The 20935-nt window shown below is 45.4% G+C and overlaps 1 protein-coding gene across 4 annotated transcripts in view; it reads right to left on the minus strand.

The window, feature by feature from the left end:
- The window catches only part of TSHZ1 (teashirt zinc finger homeobox 1), a 213705-nt gene that overhangs the window by 112169 nt on the left and 80601 nt on the right, over positions 1–20935 (minus strand). The gene's annotated exons all lie outside the window — the stretch shown is intronic.

Raw genomic sequence — 20935 nt, forward strand, 5'->3', positions numbered from 1 at the left:
TGGGCCCTAAATCTAATATGACTGGAATCCTCACAATAAGAGGAGAAGGTACAGACACAGAGGAGGAGGCCACGTGATGAAGGAGAAAGCGATTGGAGGGATGATGCCACAAGCCAAGGGACGGCAAGGATAACCTGGAGTCTCCAGATGCTGGAAGAGGGAAAAAAGGCTCCTCCGCCAGAGACTTCAGAGGGACCGTGGCCTTGCTGACACCTTGATTTCAGAGTTCCAGCCTCCAGAACTGAGACAGTAAGTTTCTGTTGTTTCAAGCCACCTGGATTGTGTTACTTGGTTATGGCAGCCATAGCAAACGAAAATATACCAGCTCTTAAAGGCTTTGCCGAAAAGTGACCCCCAACAGTTTCTCTCACATTCCATGAAAGCCACGCCTAACTCACAAGGGGGAGAAAAGCTAATCGTGGTATCCTGTGCCTGTAATCTCGGCGAGCAGTCTTCACGATTAACAGGAAGCCAAGTCTACAACAGGAGATGCTGGCAGTCACTGCCTTGACTTCCGGAGATGCCATTCCCATCACCATCCCGAGCACAGGGCTATATATATATATATATAGCTATTTTATATACATATATATGTACGTATATACATATATAGAGGGAGATTTATATATATTATATACACACACACAGAGAGAGAGAGAGATTAATTTTATATATATTCCATTTAGTTTTATTTCTCTAAGAACCCTAGTACGTGTATGGTCATAAGTAATATATATATAGTGATATTGTGCATATATGTGTGTGTGTATTTTTTAAAAACAGTATTTCCTTTGTGCTTGTGAGTCAGTGTTGGCTAAATAGGCCTTAGGGTTACCAGATTTATACAGAATCCAACAAGATGTCCCTTACAGGTCTCAGCATCGATTTAAAGCCTCCTACCTACTGTTCTCAAGATTACCTAAAGGAGAGAAATTGATCACAGGTCCAGGGGTCCCATAAGAGGATATTTTGTCAGAAATCTTTGCCCAAAATTGATTGTTGGATACGATAATTAAAACCCGTCGTTGTTTTAGATAGACTTTCACCACTAGGAAGAAAGAAGCCCAGCCCCATATGAGGGAAAGCAGACCTCATATCGGATTTATTTGGAAATGGGGGCAGGAATGTTTAACTAGCGGATGGAGTGGGGAGGAGACGAGGCTGGGAAGAGAGCATGAGTCAGCGGGGTGAAAGGCCTTTACCATTCGGTTTCCTTTTAAGTACAGTTAAGTATGAAATCTCTCCTGCAATCACAAACCCTTGTAAACTAAGAATTTCATGTCAACTTGCATCTGTGCTGTTGGGTTCATCTCATTTTAGAGTAAGTTTTGGTAAGTGGCATTATCTGTGATTAAACGGTAATGACTCAAAAAAGAAGGTGGAAAACTGGCACGGGAGCAAATTTCAGAAAACTCGTTTTGCATTTTTTTGCATTGTTTTGTTTGTTGTCTGTGATTATGTTTTGCTGTTCTGTTTATCTTTAAACCTTTATCACCAAAGAACTCAAGAGCCCAGCCAAGGGGCGGAGGCAGGTTTTGGGGGCCTTACGTCGTTTGTATTACTTAGGGACCTTCTTTAAGAAAATTATAGAAAATATTGTTCAATACAAATCTTACAACCACATAAAGACATTACTCCCAGGGCCTTAGAAGAGATTGTGCAAGTGAGGGACCCCGAATTTACACCTCCTGACCTTCCCCCCGATTCTGCTCTGGTCCCGCCTGCCCACGGTCAGGCGTCCCTTGACCATCTCTTCCTGAACCCTCAGCCTCTAAGTCCCAGCCCTATGACTAAAGCCCTGCTACCTTCTGAAACATGTTCCTAATGCCAACATCATTCATTCATTCATTCATTCAATAAATGTTCACAGTGCACCTGTAACGAACTCCAGCCCCCTAGACTCTCTGATGCACGACCCCTGCTCCCAGCACGCTTCCGAGATGCACACCGAATGCTCCAGAAGTCTGGGGTTGCACATCTACATCATCCCTTGGAAGTCTTCCAGAGGGAGCTGGTGTCTGAACTCAGACTTGAAGGATGAGTAGGAGTTAAATAAGGAAAAATGTAGAAAAGACATCTAGGTAAAGGAGAAGGAATAAACAAGAACATAAAAAGTAAATTAAATAAACGTAACAGTTATCATGAGGATGGAGTCAACTAGTTAAAAAGTAGGAGTCAACAGAAAACACATGGAAGTAAATCAACGTCCCACCACACATGCGCACGTGCACGCACACACACAAGCCCCTTCCCCTAGAATGGGGGTGGGCTCTCCGTGAGGTCGCCTTCCCCCTCTCTCCACCTGGAGCAGAGTTGTGTGAAGCCCCCCGGTGAGCTGTGAGTCCTCCAGCTCCCGGGGCATCCTTTGCTCTTATTAGATGGGCAGCCAGGATGGGGACAGTACCCCCGACTACGGCACTCAAACAAATGGGGGGGGGGGTTCAGAGAGGGGCAGGGAAGAAAAGCAAACCTATTGGTAAGATTCTGCTCTCTACTTTTTGAGCCTTCAAATCTAAGTTGCTGTCACTTCCTCAGAGAAGCCTCACAGAGTTCCCTGTCGCTGGTTCTCATGACAGCATGCCTGCCTCTCTCCTGGGTGGTGCTTATCATTCATATAATTATCCATGTATCTGTGTGGATCTTTGATTATAAACAAATGAATGGAAGGAGAGAGGAACAGAGGAAAGGAGAGAGGGAGGGATGGATGGATGGAGGGAGGGATGGTGGGATGGAGGGATGAATGCATGGATGGGTGGATGGATGGAGGACACATTGACAATGCAATAGTCCAAATTCCAACTCAAAAATTAAATACTCCAACAGGACTAGAGGAAATTCTCTACATCTATTGATCACTGAAGAGCTGTCTGTATGCAGCATCTATAAGTTCTTCCAAAAATAACTTATAATTCCCCATATTTACCTAAGTTGGTGTCCTTGAAAAAGGTCCCCAAAAGGCCCTTGTTCTACTTACAGAAAATCAAACTGAAGAACACAACTTAGTCTATAATTGATTTCTGGAGCTGATACCATTGGGATTCCTTTTTCAAAAGTTCTAGCAGGGAATGAGACAAAATTACCCATAAAAACGTGCTATCTTCACACCAAGCCATAAACCTGCACACTCACAGAAAGACAGCCAGCCAGATCAGCCCCTGTTCCAACACTAGATACATGCATCTTGTTTCTCATTCTGTTTGTACCGTCGTGGCGCAGGTAGAGGGTAACCCGGGGTCACAGCGTGGCATCGCAGATGTGAAAGCAGCACGTCCCTGCCCCACGTGGTCGCAGCCCCGTGCCCCGTGCGGAGCTGAATCGCTGACCCACTCCCTTCCCTGTCACTGGGCTCCCGCTCCACAATTTCTTCTGAGACTTCCAATTCAATTAAGTCTTAAAACTCAATGCAGAGGTAGACCATGAATATAAGATGTCACATTAATATGAATTTTTTCAGTCAAAATAGAAGGATTACTTCAAAGCCACAGTCCACACAGATGCTGGTAAGACCAGCTGAGTATTTGCTGCACGAGACCCTCCCCAGCTCCTATAACGATCTTGTTCAGGAGCAACTGGGCCGGAGCTCCCTCCCCAGCCGTGGCAGATGACCCCGGTCCAGATGCAGTGGCACTGAGGCCCTTGCTCCCATGCCTCTCAATCCTGGGGGCTTTGCGATTGGCCAACCACTTGGCCATCTGCCCGGCTTGGGTTTCCAGGCCTTCCTTGAATGAGGCCTCTCACAGCTTGCCTTGGCCATGTTCTTCCCTGTTTACAAGTCCATCACCGGCTCCTGGATGCTGCACCCGGCCCTGAACTCCTGGCCTCAAGGCACCCTGTGGTGTGGAAGAGAGAATCCAGCTTGCTCGGTGCATCGTTCCTTCCCAAGGCACATAGATGTGCACAGGTCATGAGGAAGAAATGCGAACTTCAGTCCTGTGCAGGCAAAGGTGTGCTGGGCGGGAGAATTCAGATGTCGTGCCTTGTGGTGACACGCCTTCCTAGAAGGTTGAGACGTGAGCCGAGAATGTGTAGCTTGATAGCCAAGGATGGTGAGGCTTTCAGCAAAGGAAGCCTTATGCTCGGGGGTCAGGAGCAAGGGCCTGGAATAAGCATCAAATGAGCTGCCCCTTCCCCATCCCGGTCATGTGACCACGGGCAAGTCATTTCCCTGGCGAGGCTGACTGAGGCCTTTGTCTTCTCATCTGATACATGGGCATAAACTAGTGTTTAGTTCACTTAGGGAATTAAATGAGAGAATGCTCCAATGACAGCGCCTGGAAGAGGAAATCTTGTGTACATGTTGTCTGTTTGTTACTTGCTTAGCAGAGGACTCATGAAAAACGAGGTCTGCTGAGCGCCCACCACTTGCTCCAATCCAAGACTCTCCTCAGCTGCCACAGGAAGGGATCAGGGAGGACGTAGAGGCCATCTCTGGGCCGCTAAGGGAGAGGGGGTCACCCAGAATTGGCAAGAGCCTGTTTTAGGTCACGCAAGAAATTGCTAACAGAGGTCTCCTCCTCAGGGTAGATGCAAGTTGGAAAAAGATTTATTTTTTTTTACTGTAAACCCTCTTAAACCTTTTTTTTCTAACATTAATAAAAATAACTTCAGAAACAAAGTTTTTTTTTTTTAAAGAGCTCCTGACTTATTTATTTATTTATTTATTTAATTTATTTTTTTTTTGGCTGTGTTGGGTCTTCGTTTCTGTGCGAGGGCTTTCTCTAGTTGTGGCGAGCGGGGGCCACTCTTCATCGCGGTGCGCGTGCCTCTCACTTTCGCGGCCTCTCTTGTTGCGGAGCACAGGCTCCAGACGCGCAGGCTCAGTAGTTGTGGCGCACGGGCTTAGTTGCTCCGCGGCATGTGGGAGCTTCCCAGACCAGGGCTCGAACCCGTGTCCCCTGCATTGGCAGGCAGATTCTCAACCACTGCGCCGCCAGAGAAGCCCCAGAAACAAATTTTTAAAAATTGCTTGAGGGCATCTTAGAGACTAACAAAATAAAGCCCCACTTTCCAGAGAGTGGATGGGCTTGTTGGGAGGGACCAGCGTCCCCTTGGCCCTGGTCTGGAGCCTTCATCTCACCTCACTGGGCAGACAGACGAGGAGGAGGAGGCCAAGTCCCAGTGGACGTCTGGAAGGCCCGGCCCCTAAAACTTAGGGAAACAGCCTATTATTTTCCATTTTAACTCCTTTTTGATTGTCTGTTTTATTTTAAGAACTCAAAGAACCAGACTTTCTGATTCTAGGCCACACGGCAGGTGGGAACAAAACTTATTATCAGAGTGAAACATCTGCTACGTGCTGGGAAAGTTCTGTAGTGCAGGTCCTGGCCTCCGGGCGCCTCCCTCGATGTGTCGGGGTGGCGTGGGTGGTGTGGCTGGCACGTCCCGACCTCCTCCCCCAGGTTCCTCTTCCTCGGGTCTACAACCAGTAACATAATATCACATCTGACCCAATCAATAACCAGATGCAGTGACACGAATTTGTGAAAGATTAAACTGACTCCATTATTTTGCTTCCCTTCTTCCTTTTGTGTAAAGTAGAATTTGCAAATCGAACTACACTCAACACATAATATAGAAGACATGAAACTAGCGTTAAACCAAATTTCATTTGGCACCTTGAAGTCTTTATGAAAAATTAGGCAAAATCACAAAAGCCTCATAAAGACTGTGGAGAGAGGGACGACGGGGGCAAACGGACAGGGATGCCCTGTGCCTGAGAGGTCACATCACCAGGAAACAGTGGCCGCAAAGCAGCTTTGGGGCCAATATCAACTCGCCCATGGTCGCGGGCTTTCGGAGTTTGGTGAGACCACCCGAGGGACGTGGTGACACCCACAATTCACTCACGGCTCCAGAAACAAGAGGGGAGGGTCGACCATGAGCCAGACAGAGGATGTGATGGATAGATCGGTCAGGGAGACTCAGGACATGCAGGAAAGAAGACTCATCAAAACACTTGTAATTGACAATGGTATCTGTTGGTTAATAATTCTCTGTTGAATATTGAGAAGCAAAGTCTGGGAAGCCAAAGTGAATTGCTGCATTTGGGTGAGCTCTGTTTTGGATAGAATCGCCCTGAATTATGTAGGGAATTTGGGTCATTGTGGATGGTACGATTCGGTGGACTAATGCTGCCTATATACTGATGCTTTCATTTTCAAGGTATCTCAAAATATATTAGAAACTAATGGTATTAGCCTCTGCCTTTACATAACCCAAGGAAAAGGGAAGAATTCCAGAAGCCCAACATTCTACTTAGCAGTTGGCTGGTGTGTGTGTGTCTGTGTCTGTGTCTGTGTATCTCTGTGTAAGAGAGAGAGAATCTATTTCTTCACAGTGAGAACGTCCACTTTCAAACAGTATTCTGCATACTGCGCAAAGCACAGGGATAGAGGGATAGAATTCACTGCTCTCTATTAGCTGGAAGATTTCTAATCAAAACACCTAAAGGGAGGAATGATGGTACCAGGGCAAGGTTTAATAACACAAGATGTTGCTGTTACATGGCTTTTGCAGAGAGATGGAGAGCCGTAGGTAGTAACTACACCCCATCAGCAAAGTGTTCACTATCTTCGGATTCCAGGAAGAAAAATTGAAGAATTATGCAGACATACTGGTGGGTGGCCAGGTTTAGAAAAACATGTAGCTGCTTCTCAGTGCCCTTATTGCCCATAAAAGAACATTTCACATGGTCAACCCCTCGAATTTATGTGGACCCTAAGGGGTAAATTTCCAGTGCTGTGAATGGGGACACACTCACACAATTCTTATTATTGTTAATAGAAACTGCGTGTTAACGTCTCACTCACTGCCCCTGGTTGAGGATAAATCGTGTGTGTGTGTGTGTGTGTGTGTGTGTGTGTGTGTGTGTGTGTATAAACCCTAAATAGCCCTAAATCTCCCACCCCCAGCAATGGCCCCATAGAAGAAAATTATTGCATGTAAACCTACCTCTATTTCTCAAGTAATCCTTCTATATTTCTTTTCCCCACTGATACTTTTTAGATCAATCTTTTAAAAGAATAATTTGGAAAAGGATGAAAACAAGGTCAGGCTATAGCAGCTGTCATGTAGAAAAGAGGACGTGTGTTTGCCTCCTCCAAATGAGAGTGAGGTTTTCTAATACCCGCTGATATCGTGTTCACTTTTTAAATCTTGGAAGAACCTATAGCAGAAGAACTAGGAGGCCAGACAGAAAGGAGGGACCAACAAGGACACTAAGAAAGCAAGGAGTGACTTCCCTGGCTGTCCAGTGGTTAAGACTTCGCCTTCCAATGCAGGGGGTGTGGGTTCGATCCCTGGCCTGGGAACTAAGATGCCGTATGCCTCACGCCCAAAACACCAAAACATAAAACAGAAGCAGTATTGTAACAAATTCAATAAAGACTTTAAAATTGGTCCACATCAAAAAACAAAACAAAACAAACAAAAAATCTTAAAAAAAAAAAAAAAGAAAAGAAAGCAAGGAAAACAAGAGTGCAGCATCTTGGGAGCCAAGTGAAGAAAACACATCAAGAAAATGGGAATCATCCACAGTGCCAAACCCTTTGGAGCTGAATCAGAGACAGAAACATGGAAATGTAAGTCCCTCCACTCCCCTCACTCCCCAAAACTTAACACCAGAAAATAAACAATGTACAAAAAGAGAAAGGCAATCCTATTATGTCATACAGTTCAACTCTAAATAATATTTTAAAAGTCATAGTAACATAAAAATGGACTATTGATCTAACCAAACAGATAGTTTTACTGGAGGATGATGGGAAGGACGTATGGGTATTGCGGGAGGTGCAGGGAGGTGAGGTAATGCAGCAACCTTGTTTTATCCAGAGTAGGAAGGCAGCATATAGTATCTAGACCTGAAAATAAAACCATCAGCCTCGGGATGAAGAGACTGGAAAGGTGATTTAGGAACAGGTTTTTCCCCATAATAAGCCCTATAGAAGTATATGTTTTTAAAAATAAAGTATATGTATCACGTTAATAAAAATTAAAATGAAAACATTAAGGAGGGAGCCATGTATCTGAGTGGGCTTGAAAAATGACAGGGACTCTGCAAGGCCCGGTCCTGCAGCCAGAGATTGCCCTGGAACCTTCAGTGTCTAGACAGCAGCTGAAGCAATTCACGTTTGGTCTGCCTTAGAGGCATTTTTCCATAACACGACTTCATTACGGAAGTTAGGGTAAGAGCGTTTGTCATAGATTTCAGGTAATCTCAGGATTGCTGGAGAATGGAATGTTCCACCTGCAATATTCCATAAAATGATGGGGGAAATCCATGTTTGCCCTGATTCGAGAGTTCTACTAGTACTTTCCCTTGAATTTACATGACACTTTTCTTTCAAAGTATTCAAAGCATTTCTACAGATTCCGTTGCATTAATTGTCACAACATCTCGAACAGGCTGCCTTCCAGGCTCACGGATGGGGAAGGCTGTAACTAAAGCACAGAAAAATTCAGTCACCAGACCTAGAAGGATGACAAGGATACTCGACTTCTTATGTAGCAGTGAGTCTTCAGGGCCAGGAATAAAATGCAATCCACGGACATTTTTTTTAGCAGCCTGACCATTACTTTCTTATGTTGAACATGGATGAAAATGGACGAATAGTTTTCTTATAGACTTTAGGAAGACAAATTATAAACTAATTTTATGGTTTGGAAAAAAAGACTTTTGAAGTAAAGTTGTCCAAACTAGTTCTATGGATTCTTATCTGGAAATGTTAATAGGTCCAGAAAAAAAAAAAAAAGAATGATAATCCAAAAATTGGGGGCTAGCCAAAACAACCTTGAAAAACAACTACAAGAGTTGCACTCATACTTCCTGACTTCAAAACTTACTACAGAGCTACAGTCATCAGAACAGGCATAAGGCATAAGGATAGACTAAAGACCAATTGAATAGAATAAAAAGCCCAGAAATGAACCCTTGCATGTATGGTCAGATGATTTTCGAAGGACACTCAGATCATTCAGTGAGGAAAGGACAGTCACTCAACAAATGTGGAGACAACTGGACATCTACATGCAAAAGAATAAAGTTAGACCCTTACCTTATACGATACACAAAGATTAACTCAAGATGGATCAAAGATCTAACCATAAGAACTAAAACTATAAAGCTCTTAAAAGAAGACAGAGAGGAAAATCTTGATGACGTTGGATTTGGCAATGATTCTTGGTTATGACACCAAAAACATAGGTAACAAAAAAAAAAGATAAACTGTGCTTCATCAAAATTACAAACTTCTGTGCGTCAACGGATACTATCAAGAGAGTAAAAAGACAACTCACAGAATGGGAGAACATGTTTTCAAATCTTCTATTTGATAAGGAATTAATATCCAAAATACATAAAGTATTCCTACAACTTAACAACAACAACAAAAAAACCCCACAAACAGCCCAATCAAAAAATGGGCAAAGGACATGAATAGACATTCCTCCAAAGAAGATATACAAATGGCCAACAAGCACATGAAAAGATGCTCAACATCACTAGTCATCAGGGAAATGCACATGAATACAAGGAGATACCTCTTCACACCCATTAGGATGGCTATTATCAAAAATAATGGAAAATAACAAGTGCTGGCGAGGATGTGGAGAAACTGGAATCCTTGTGTGTTTCTGGGGGGAGTGTGAGATGGCACAGCTGCTATGGAAAACAGTTTGGTGTTTCCTCTGAAAGTTAAACGTGGAATTGCCGTGCGATCCAGCAATTCTATCAACACTTCTGGGTATACACACAAAAGAACTGAGAGCAGGGATTCAAGCAGATACTTATTCATCCATGTTCACAGCAGCGCTATTCACAATAGTAAAAGGTGGAAACAACACAAGTATCCACTGACGGATGAATGCATAAACAAAGCATGGTCTATCCATACGATGGAATATTATTCATCCTTAAAAAGGAAGGAAATTCTCACTACTGTATATAAAATAGATAAACAACAAGGACCTACTGGATAGCACAGGGAACTATATTCAAAGTCTTATAATAACCTATAATGGAAAAGAATATATCTATATAGTTATAGATAGAGATGATATAGATATAGATACAGATATAGATGTAGATAGATGGGTAGATATTGAATCACTTTGCTGTAGACCTGAAGCTAACACAACATTGTAAATTAACTATACTTCAATTTTAAAAAATGGTTTAAAAAAAGGAAGGGAATTCTGACACATCCACAATATGAATGAACCTTGAAGACATTATGGTAAGTGAGATAAGCCAGACACAAAAGGACAAAAACTGTATGATTCCATGTACATAAGCTACCTAGAGTAGGCAAATTCATAGAGACAGAAGGTGGAATCAATTGTATTAGGAGCTGAGCGGGGAGGGGAAATGGGGGTGGTTGTTTAATGGGGACAGAGTTTCAGTTTGAGATGATGAAAAAGTTCTGGAAGGAGGTAGTGGTGATGGTTGTGCAACCAGGAGAATGTACTTAATGCCCTGACCTGTACATTTAAAAATGGTTAAAATTGTACATCTTATATGATATTTACCAATAAATATTATAAAAATAGAAAAAAAATTTTTTTGCGAAGCACTATCACCATATTCACTCTTGGAAGTTCACAGCACATACTAAAGACTCGAAGAATCTTGCCAGGAAGAAGTGGATTTAGCTGTGTTTAGCCCACTGTTTCTCAAAGATGCCAGTATATTAGGGCAGCGTTTCTGAGGTGGAACGAAACATTTGCATATAAAGATGACGCTGAAGATCCCAAGGGAAGACAGGAAGGAGAGCTTGGATGGGGGAGAAAAACAGAAGTGCCCTTCTTCCCCTGAAGAAGTCATCTTCCCCTATTTTTTTTCCTGGTTGATAAAAAGTGGTAGAGAATTGAGGCCGCGATCCATGGAACAGAAGACGTGTCCGGCCCGTCTTCGGGTCGCAGAGGCGGGGCAGCCGAGCAGAAGCCTATTTCGGGGGCATCGGAGGAGGGTCTGTGCAGCCTTGGGGATCCAGCACATCTCGGGGAGGCGTCACGTCTTCAGGGCCTAGATTCCCTGCAGGACCGGTCATCTCCCAGCAGCCTCCCGCCCAGATCTGAAGGTGCGGTTGGTTGGTCAGTGTCGGGAAGGGGGGTGAAGGCGAGCTCCCCGACTTCCTGCACCCGAGTTTTGGGGTGAATTGTCTTCTTTGTTCACGACGCCCCAGTCCAGCTACGTTAGACACGGTCCTAATGCAGCCACGACACCACGCGTTCTTTCCGGTCAGCGGTGGGAGTTCCAGAAACGGGGAAATGACAAGGGAAGACACCTGCGGCTGTGCAGCAGGACTTCCAGGCCAGACACCCCGCCAGGGCTTGGCCCACTTAGCGGGGACCCTGCCCCGGGCCTCACAGAAGACCCTCCAGCAGCCGCGGCAGTCCCCCAGCGCTGTTCTGTGTTCCGTTGCATCTCTCACCTCCAATGGGCCCATCACGGGGACCCTCCTCCCAGGTGTGTCTACACTGGACCCTAATGACACTGAATAGGACACGCAGAGAGGCCTTTAGGACTGGGCCTTCCAGAACCTTCGGAGCAACGAGCATGATGCGTACATCCTCGCAGGCACTTCTGAGCCCTCTCCAGGTGTGTTTACAGCGAAAACACTTCCCCACTCCCACCCCCTCCCCCCTCAGCTTATCCCTTCCTCCCCTCCTTCCCCCTCCCCTCCTTCCCAAACCCAGCACCTGGAAAGGGGCTGTCTTTGTTCCCAGAGGGTGGGACATTTATTCCTCCCGTGGAGCTCTCCAAAGAGGCCCTTTTCCAATGGCAAAACCTGCTGGGAACAAACTCAGTCCAAGGGTCAATTACGGGCTTGTTTTCATATTGATGGACTGAAGCCTTTCCCCCTAATGATACCTACAGGACAGGCTAATCAAAACAGCGGCCACTGAGCAGGGAGCCAGGAGGAAGGTTCTGCTCTGAGGTTCTCTTCTCTCACACAGAACGGGTCCGCCCTGGGCACACTCCTCCACCTCCGTCTCTCCCCAGATGAACACTCTTGAAAATATCTTGACAAAAATCAGTGTTTTAACAAAGGGAAGCTTCCTGTTCCCGATTCTGCACTGGCAGAAATAATGACACTGAACAAATACCTCCCTCCAGCTTAGGGCGTGCGCCGCTGGTCCTGGAGGATCTCGGGTCACCCCATCCTCCCCGTAGCTCAGCCTCTTCTCGAGCTGCTTCCAGACACTGGATACAGGTTGGGGCTTGCTCACCTGAGCTCAGCGGCACACGTCAGCCACGTGAGCTGGGGTGATGGCCATTTCAGCAGTCGCGTCTGCATGGAAGCTGCAGGATCTCATCACCAGGGCGCACACCGCAGACGCTGCCGCTGAAACGCTCATGTGATACAACTGCATGACATTCGCCAAATGTTTGATTACTAACGGATATCGGATTTAACGATCTCGCATTTATTGGACTAAAATGTCATTATCTCGTAATTATAAATGCTCTGTGAGCCATCAGTTATCAGCACGGAAGATGCATCTCTGACTTTTGTAAGATATTTTCAAGCGACGAACTGGAAGAATTTCAGAGTGTTTTTGGCCAAATACATGCAAATTCACTATCTCTCTAAAGCTTATTTTAAAAACACATTACTCCCCCCTCATCAAATCCTTGTAGCCAGCGGGGTCCTTTCTCACGCTGGGGGTCAGCGCTCCATCCTTAGGAGTCAGCACGGGGAAGTCACTTCTTTCTTGATTCTGACTTTCAAGCTTTAACTGCGGACCGAGAAGAGCGCTCCCTGTGCCTCCTGACTTGACCTGGAGCCCATCTCACAGGAGATGAAACTTCTAGAAACAGTACTTTCGCTGCAGATTACCAATGATGCCAACACAGAGGGCGAGCTCGGAGACACGAGGCCTTGTTTTTGCAAAGAATTATAGCTCTTGTTTACTGAGCACTTCCCCTGGGCCAGACTCGATGCCAAGCACCCTGTGGATATCTTCTCATTTCATCGTCACGTCAGCTCTTTGAGGAAGGACACACTGTTGTCAGCCTCAGATTTCAGACGGGGAAACTGAGTCACGTGGCTACTCTTTTGGATGAATGGGATCTGACACGGGGCTGGCCTGACTCTGGAGCTGACCCCCGTCTGTCATCCTGGCTGCCCTCCAAGACCAGCCACACTGACCACTCCACGGGGCCCCACGGGAGCACAAGCCCACATAGCACTGCCCTCAGTTCTGGGCCTTTCAGAACTGGACTGAGGAAGAGGGACACAGGTCGTGCCAGGAGGGCCGCTAGATGTACCCACCAGAAGCCTAAAGAGAAGATGGGGTGATGGTGCCCGTGAGGGGGCCCCACCTGGCCACGATCAGCTCATCTGTGAGCAGCTCTGGCAGACAGCAGGCGGGTGGGCTGACTCACCCAGGCACCACTGTCCAGGGTCCCGCCCAAGCCCATCACCCAAGAAACACCCCACGTGGCACAATCGCACTAACTTCTTGGCCCTGCACAAGCTGTGACAGAATCCATGGTAGCTGCGTCCCGGTGGTTTGCAGTTTAGCTGGGGAAGAGACCGCTGCCGCAAAGGAAGAGAAATGGGATGACGACCCTGGGGAAGAGAAACGTGGCTTTACAGACGCCCAGAGCAGAGCAGCTGACTGTGGGCGCGGATGGGGAATTCAGGGAGGATTTCCAGAGAAAGCAATGTTCAAGCTGAGCTGTGGGGACACAGAAGAGGGGGGAGAGGAGGCACTGGCACAGAGACAATGGATCATGTTTCAGAACTGAAATCAGCTGGATGTCTGGACCAGAGAACAGAAGGGAGGGGGGCTGCAGCACAGCAGGAAAGGAGACCAAATGGTCAGCCCACATCCCGTGAGCCACATGAGGGCATTTGGACTTGACCTTATACACCAGAGGCACTTGACCTCAGGCTCATGCGCGACGTGGATGTCCTGGGTGATTGCTTCCCCCGGAATGTGGGCAGGGCCTGGGACTGGTCGGATGTCACTGCCATGATCGGCTTACCTTATATGGCAAAGGGAAGGGATGTGAGAGGTGGTGACGGTTCCTGGTCAGGTGACTTTGAGTTCACCAAAAGGGAGATGATCCCTGGTGGGCCTGGCCTAATCAGGTGTCTCATAAAAGAGACCTGAAGTGACAGAGGTGCTGTCCCGCTGGCTGTAAGAAACAAGTGGCCGTATTGTGGAGGCGCCACTCGGCAGAGACAGTGGGCAGCCTTTGGTGGCTGGGGACATCAGTCCTGCAATGTGAGGGACTGAATTTTGCCAACAACCAGAGTTTAGAAGAGCTCGATCCCCAGATGACACCTCAGCCAACCTTGATTTCAGCCCAGTGAGATGCTGAGGAGAGGATCCAAGTGTGCTGTTTATAGCCACTATGTTTGCGGTGATTTGCTACACTCCCACAGGAAACGAATACATGAGGTCAGCAAGAAAAATAAAGAAGCAGAGAATGTCTATTGACATTGCTGTAAGTGATACTGGGCCCTAGACCCTCGACTGTCACGCCAGGGATGCTTCGCCATCGAACGTTGTGGATGAGGCTTGGTGGACCTAAAAGAACAATAAATTAAATCAAGCTAAGCTAAGCTAAGCAATGATTCTAACAGCTGAAGACACCTAAAGGCAGATAACTGATAGAGTGATGAGGGTGAGCTGAAATAGACAATTGGTCTGAAAGAAGGTATCAGAGAACTGAACCAAACGATGTACGTTTCTGGAACATAAACTAAGCATCATCCAAATACCAAAAACAAATCATCAAAGTGGCGCCGGTACATGACTTGATGTCATCTTGCTCATGCAGATCCCGGGTCTCGCTGAAGTCCCTTTGATTCAACTCAGCAGAACAAAGCGGCGAGTCCTCCCAGCCCGGAGATCAGCTGCCGCTACTGGCTACACCTTCCAAACCCAAGGGGAAGACACAGGTGTCCTCTCCCCGACCCTTATTCCAACCCAAGGAGAGGAGTTTGGATCTGGGTCAGGACCTCATATAACAATTGGGTTTCAGCAGGACTTCTGTCAAGCGGAGGAAAGAGACGCCAGCTCCTGGTCCCCTGGGAAGTGCCTATTCTTTGGAAAGTTCAGACCCCAACCCCCAGGAAACCAAGCAGGAATCCCATGGGGCTCATGGTAAAGGGTAGGGGGTTTCCACCTGCTTCTATTAAGCGCCCCAAAGTCCTCCCGCTCTGCCCCCCACACAACACGCCATAGTTCACCTGGGGCCCAGTGAGGCCCACGGTCCATACGGTAACAAACATTGTTCATTGGCCAAGCAACCTCTCCGCACATCTCCCCTGGAAACCTGCATTGTGAGCAGGACAACGGCAAGGCCGCATCCCAACCACACGTCTATTTGGTTCAACTTTGAACAACCAAACCAAACCTTCCACAACTTACCTCATTCTTGTCCAGACCCCTTTCTCTCTCTCCAACTCAGACTTTACTGGTGCTCACATCTTAGAGGTTGCAACAATCAGATTTTAATCGAGCCAGTTTGGCGGTAACGGAGGAGGGTGCCCTTGGAGCCGTGACACCTCCGTGAGGTTTTACTCTCCTGATGCAGACACATGATTAATCTCACCGACCTACCAGGGCATTTGTCTGTCTGCCACTTTAAAAGAGGTGCGTGCTTGAAAAAGTCTTGATAGTTTTGTGAATGAGAGAGGATGGCTGTCTAATAAGATATATTTGTAATTGATGGAGCAAATCTAACGACAATAATAACATTGATCCCAGGGTGAGGCACATTCCGTGTGCTGTTATAACTTTGATGAAAAAGAAACTGAGGTTCATAAAATTGTCTGATCTCCAGCCCCCGAATCCCGTGCTCTTTCCACAATAGCACGAAGCCAACAAATTCCTGACCAGTGATGGATCAATGCCCACTTGGGGAGGCCAGCCAGTGCCTGGAACAACCTCGTTATATCCTTGTCCACAGTTTTGTACAAAACTTAGATGAGGATATTGGTGTCAGGCTGATCAGAGTTATAGACGATACCAAGCTGGGGCCAAGCTCCAGCGTTTCCAAATCAAACAACAAACCAAATCTAAATCAAGCTGAGAACTTAGGTCTGAAAACTCAACGACATGAGTATAAATGCCCCAGCTGTGCTCCCACAGCTTCACACACGCGCAAGATTCGGGCGTTTTTATTGAGATCCCGACACATGTCAAGAGTGCTGCCATGCGGCTGCCAGCAAACCAACTGGAACGCAAGGATGGTCCTCTCTTGTATCCTGCTGGGATCATCTGGAGGTCCAGGCTGATGCCAACGTGGGGAAAGGCCAGGCCCTGCAGCCCACTGCCATTCAAAACAAAACCCTGCTTCCAAAATCCATCACGGAGCAGAAATGAACACGGCAGAGGGTTTGCCATTGCACAAAGGAGTGACTGCCACGGCAGTGTTTTAAGGATCAAGACAGGATTTTTCTCTTTAACAGTGCAGGCTTCAAACAGCAGGCTTGAAACTGCACCTGTGTGATAAGACCTGAAAGAAGGTGGATGGCATGGGGTGAAATGATCAGATAGCACGGGAAATTGTTGTTAGGAGGTTTTGGCACTTGAAAAACAACACATCTTATTCCTATTGGCTTCAGCCTGCGTCTTCCCCAAGATCATCCTGCCATGCTCCTGTCTGGAAACCTTCAGTATTAGAGCTGAGTGCAGCCTACATTCTAACATCTCCCTCTTTCCCTACAAACGGACGGAGGACACAGTGAGGGGCTCCAGCCAACTTGGGTATTATTTGGCTGTACACTTTCTACTTTGCTTTCTACTCTAATGTCAAAATAAAGTACTGCATTTATGTGCACCTACACACACACACGTGCAAGAAAGAACGGGGTCCTGGTGGTTAAGGATTCCAAATGGCAAGTTCTGTTCGGGTGAAACTTACGGAAAGCAAATGGCAACTGGTGCAACTTAAAGTTCGATACCTATTGAATCATTTTCCCTCAACTCTGGCTTCTCTTCTGGAAGATTCTGTGGGGATCTTGAGGGTTGTTGTCAGCGTTTTAAAGATCTAAGCGCTGGGAAGAGTAACGTTCCTCTCGGGTGGATGGGCTGCGACGTGTGTTCACGGGCTCCTGGTCAGCACATGTAGCTCTCCCATTGTGACTGGTGGATCTTTTCTCGTTAAATCAATTCTTTCTCTTCGTCTTCCTTCCACTCTTCGTTTCTCAGCTCTGGACCTTTCCACCTTGGTCCCCATCCAAGTCAACTATGACTAGGGTATTAAAAGTCCTTTCTGTTCTATCTGCTTTGTTACAGGGTCCTACTTCCTTGTTCAGGAACAAGTTACAGGAGCTCACAAGTTGGGAGTTTTTAGCCTACTCACAGGAGAGTGGGAAAGTGTGTGCGTGCGTGTGTGTGTGTGTGCACAAGTGTGCGTGTGTGCTCAAAGCAGAGGGGGGTGGGAGAGGGAGAAATACAGAGTACCGGGAATTATCTCTGCATAAAGAAATTAAAAGGGAATATTTTCCAGAGCAATTGAAGCCCATCTCCTGAACAATGACGACAGCTTCTCATTTCAACAACAATAGAGGGCACGTAGGAGTCAGCTCATTAGAATATCTGTGGCTCTTTTCTCTTCTCTCTGCATTAAGCCCCCATAATGTCAGTTGTCACTTATTAATGACAATTAACTAGTAATCAGCAGTGAGACTCTTCGAGGTGGTCTTTGCCTGACAGGTGAAGAAAGAGATCGTTGCGTAGTGCCATGTGGTGACATGGAACCTTCAAAGGAGCACGGCATTTCCATAAATTATTTCAGAAAGAAATTTTCCTTTATACATTCTCTCTAAAGCTTAAGGCTCTTTAACCCTAGCAAGGCCACGCTCCCACTCGCTCTTTGCACTTTCTTTCTTACCAAATGACCCCCACGAACCACCTCCAGTGGGTAGAACTGCATCTCCATCCACCTGGCCATGCCCCCCAGGCGACAGTCCAAGTCATTCCCGCTCCTTTCTTGCTTCCGACCACTAGTTTTGGTTACGTCCGTGCAGCATACCCAGGCCTGTACCTGTCGCACTTCACCAGCTGCCTCACTGGTCCAGGGGCCTAATTCTGCCTTCTCACTGGCACGTTCTCTCTCCTTAATGCCCATCGATCTGCTCTTCCCTCCCTCCTAATGCAGGTGGCAGAATGACCGTAACCTTTAATAGACACCACGGAGACCACGAACCCAGTCTCAAAACAATTTCCCAGCGTGTCCAATCTGTGCGGGCCCTGCCCCGACCCTCCCCTGAGCCTCAGCCCTCCTACTGTTCTTCCTACTGGGACATAACAGACACAGGCTTGAGCATCTGAACACAGGCACCTACGGGCCCGCACCTGCTCTCACGGGCTCCTTCTTCTTGGCTTTTCTACGATGCTGAGGGTTTGACTGGCCTTGAAGGACTCTAGGAAGTGGGGATTTTCAAGAAGGAAACACTTGGAAAGAGAGTAAGAAGGCTAAACATTATCCCTACAGGAGAAAAACATTCATTGTCTTTGAGGAATTGTGGCTTAAGAAAGGCCAAATGTGTTCTTGGGAAATGGCCTGACGATACGTAGCAGAGGGGGAAATAAACGCAGCCACTGTGCCTCCTGCTAGGAGTGTGCTGAGAAACTGCATTGCCAACGTCGCCAAAAAAGTCAACTGCATCGATTCACGTCAAAGCAATGCCATTAGATTATTCTCCTGGCACAGAAACCATTGGCAAAATGGATGACTTTTAAACCAGTGTCTGAAATATCAGACTTTCTAGTCCTGATATGGGATTCCACTCTCAAAAAGGAAAGTCTCTGGAAGAAAATAACAAGAAATTTAGAAATCTAAGTGTCTTAGATTGGGAGTTTGGGATTGACATGTACACACTACTATATTTAAAATAGATATAACCAACAAGGACCTACTGTATAGCACAGGGAACTCTGTTCAATATTCTGTAATAAACTAAATGGGAAAATAATTTGAAAAAGAATAGATACACGTATATGTATAACTGAATCACTTTGCTGTACACCTGAAACTAACAACATCGTTAATCAACTATAGTCCAATATAAAATAAAAATTTTTTTTAAATCCAAGTGTCTCAGAAAAAAGGGGGGCATGCTTTTATCAAAACAGCTATTTTAAGAAAAGTAAGAGGTCATCTGTAACTTTGTGACTCCTTTGTTTTGAATTCTTCTGAGAAGCTAGAGTGATGGCAACTTGGGCACCTCTCTGCAGCTTCCAGTTTTGTCAGGAGGGTTTCCTGACACTACAGGGCTTCCATGACAACAAACAAGATGTTACACATTGTCACTGTAAGTTTCCAACTATCTAACCAGAACTTAAGGATGAATACTCACATTATATTTAAGATAACAATCACTGTAAAAAGGGCTGACACTTTAAATGACCCCCTATTTGAAATATACTTTTCATAGTAATGTGAAGTTTGAACAAAGTCCTTTCCATCAGATTTGTGTTTGCAGATCATTTCAGATTTTAATGCCCTTGGTTTCTACCAACTGTTGGAAGGCATGATGGAAACAGGTGTCCCAATCAATGTCCAGAGTCCAGTCTCGAGAAGCAGTCATCGTCACGCCATTCCACATACCGATATCTGAGCTCACCATGCTAGAATTTTGCATATCCAAGTTATTCATGTCTCAAAAACTGAGTGAGGACAGGAATCTCCAAAAGGAGAACAAATAGCTTTGAAAGTGGACATTAGATTTTACTAATTTGTAAATCAATATATTACAAACCAAAGGAAAGTATTTTGGGCACTACTATCTCTTAAAGTTAACAAATCAAAACATAACTAAATATTTGCCTTCCATAACTGTAGTGACTTTAAAGAGCCAAAGGTTGAAATTGGTAAGAAAAATGATTAATTGGTCAATCATTCCTCAATATAAACTGGGCATAATGACATGAGCTATGTATCAGAATGCTATGGCTTAGAAATATGATTCAATATTTAAATTACACAGGTCACAAAGGATTAAAAAATTCTCACCTTTCTTAGTTTTATTATTATGTAGCAAGATGGGTGGAGGGAGTCAAAAGGTACACACTTCCAGTTATAAAATATGTAAGTATACTTTATACATATACCAGAGATGTAATGTACGGCCTGGTGACTATAGTTAATAATACTGTATTGTATATTTGAAACTTGCTAGAAGAGTAGATCTTAAAAATTCTCATCACAGGAAAAACGAGTTCAGTAACTATGTATGGTGATGGATGTTACCTAGACTTATTGTGGTGATCACTTAATAACATATACACATATATCAAATCATTATGCTGTACAACTGAAACTAATATGATGTTATATGTCAATTATATCTCAATTAAAAGTATGCTTTGTACCATATCTCAAATATTTTAACAAAATGTGATGACCTATGTCAGCCCACAGCTTCTACTATCTGTTCAACTGGTAGACGTCAATCACCCTGGAACACATCACCAATCTTTATACCAGTCAGATCAAGTTGCAAATATTTTTGTGTGATTGAAGAAAAATAATGGCTAACTAGTTATGGGTCAACTTCTCAATAGTAGTTGGTGAAAGCCCTTATTGCTCTATGTACCCTTCAGAACCTCCTGACCTTAATTGGTCTGAAGGTGACATGCCTTCCTCCTAATCTTTACAACTATGGCATAAGCCCCTTCATATTCCTATCAGAAACCTGGGTCAGAGACATCGGTTCTCAGTTAGCAATGGCTTTGAACTTGAGCTCTGGAAGAAACTACCCTGTGGAAGATACTTCCGACATTGCCTTTTTTTTTTTTTTTTTTTTTAATTGAAGTATAGTTGATTTACAATACAATGTTAGGTTAGTTTCAGGTGTACAGCACAGTAATTCAGTTATATATATTCTTTTTCAGATTCTTTTCCCTTATAGGTTATTACAAAATACTGAGTATAGTTCCCTGTGCTAGACTTTTGAATTGGTCCTTC

Source organism: Balaenoptera borealis (genome assembly GCF_965194805.1).
Source record: "Balaenoptera borealis genome assembly, chromosome: 14".
In the NCBI taxonomy this organism is placed as follows: Eukaryota; Metazoa; Chordata; class Mammalia; order Artiodactyla; family Balaenopteridae; genus Balaenoptera; species Balaenoptera borealis.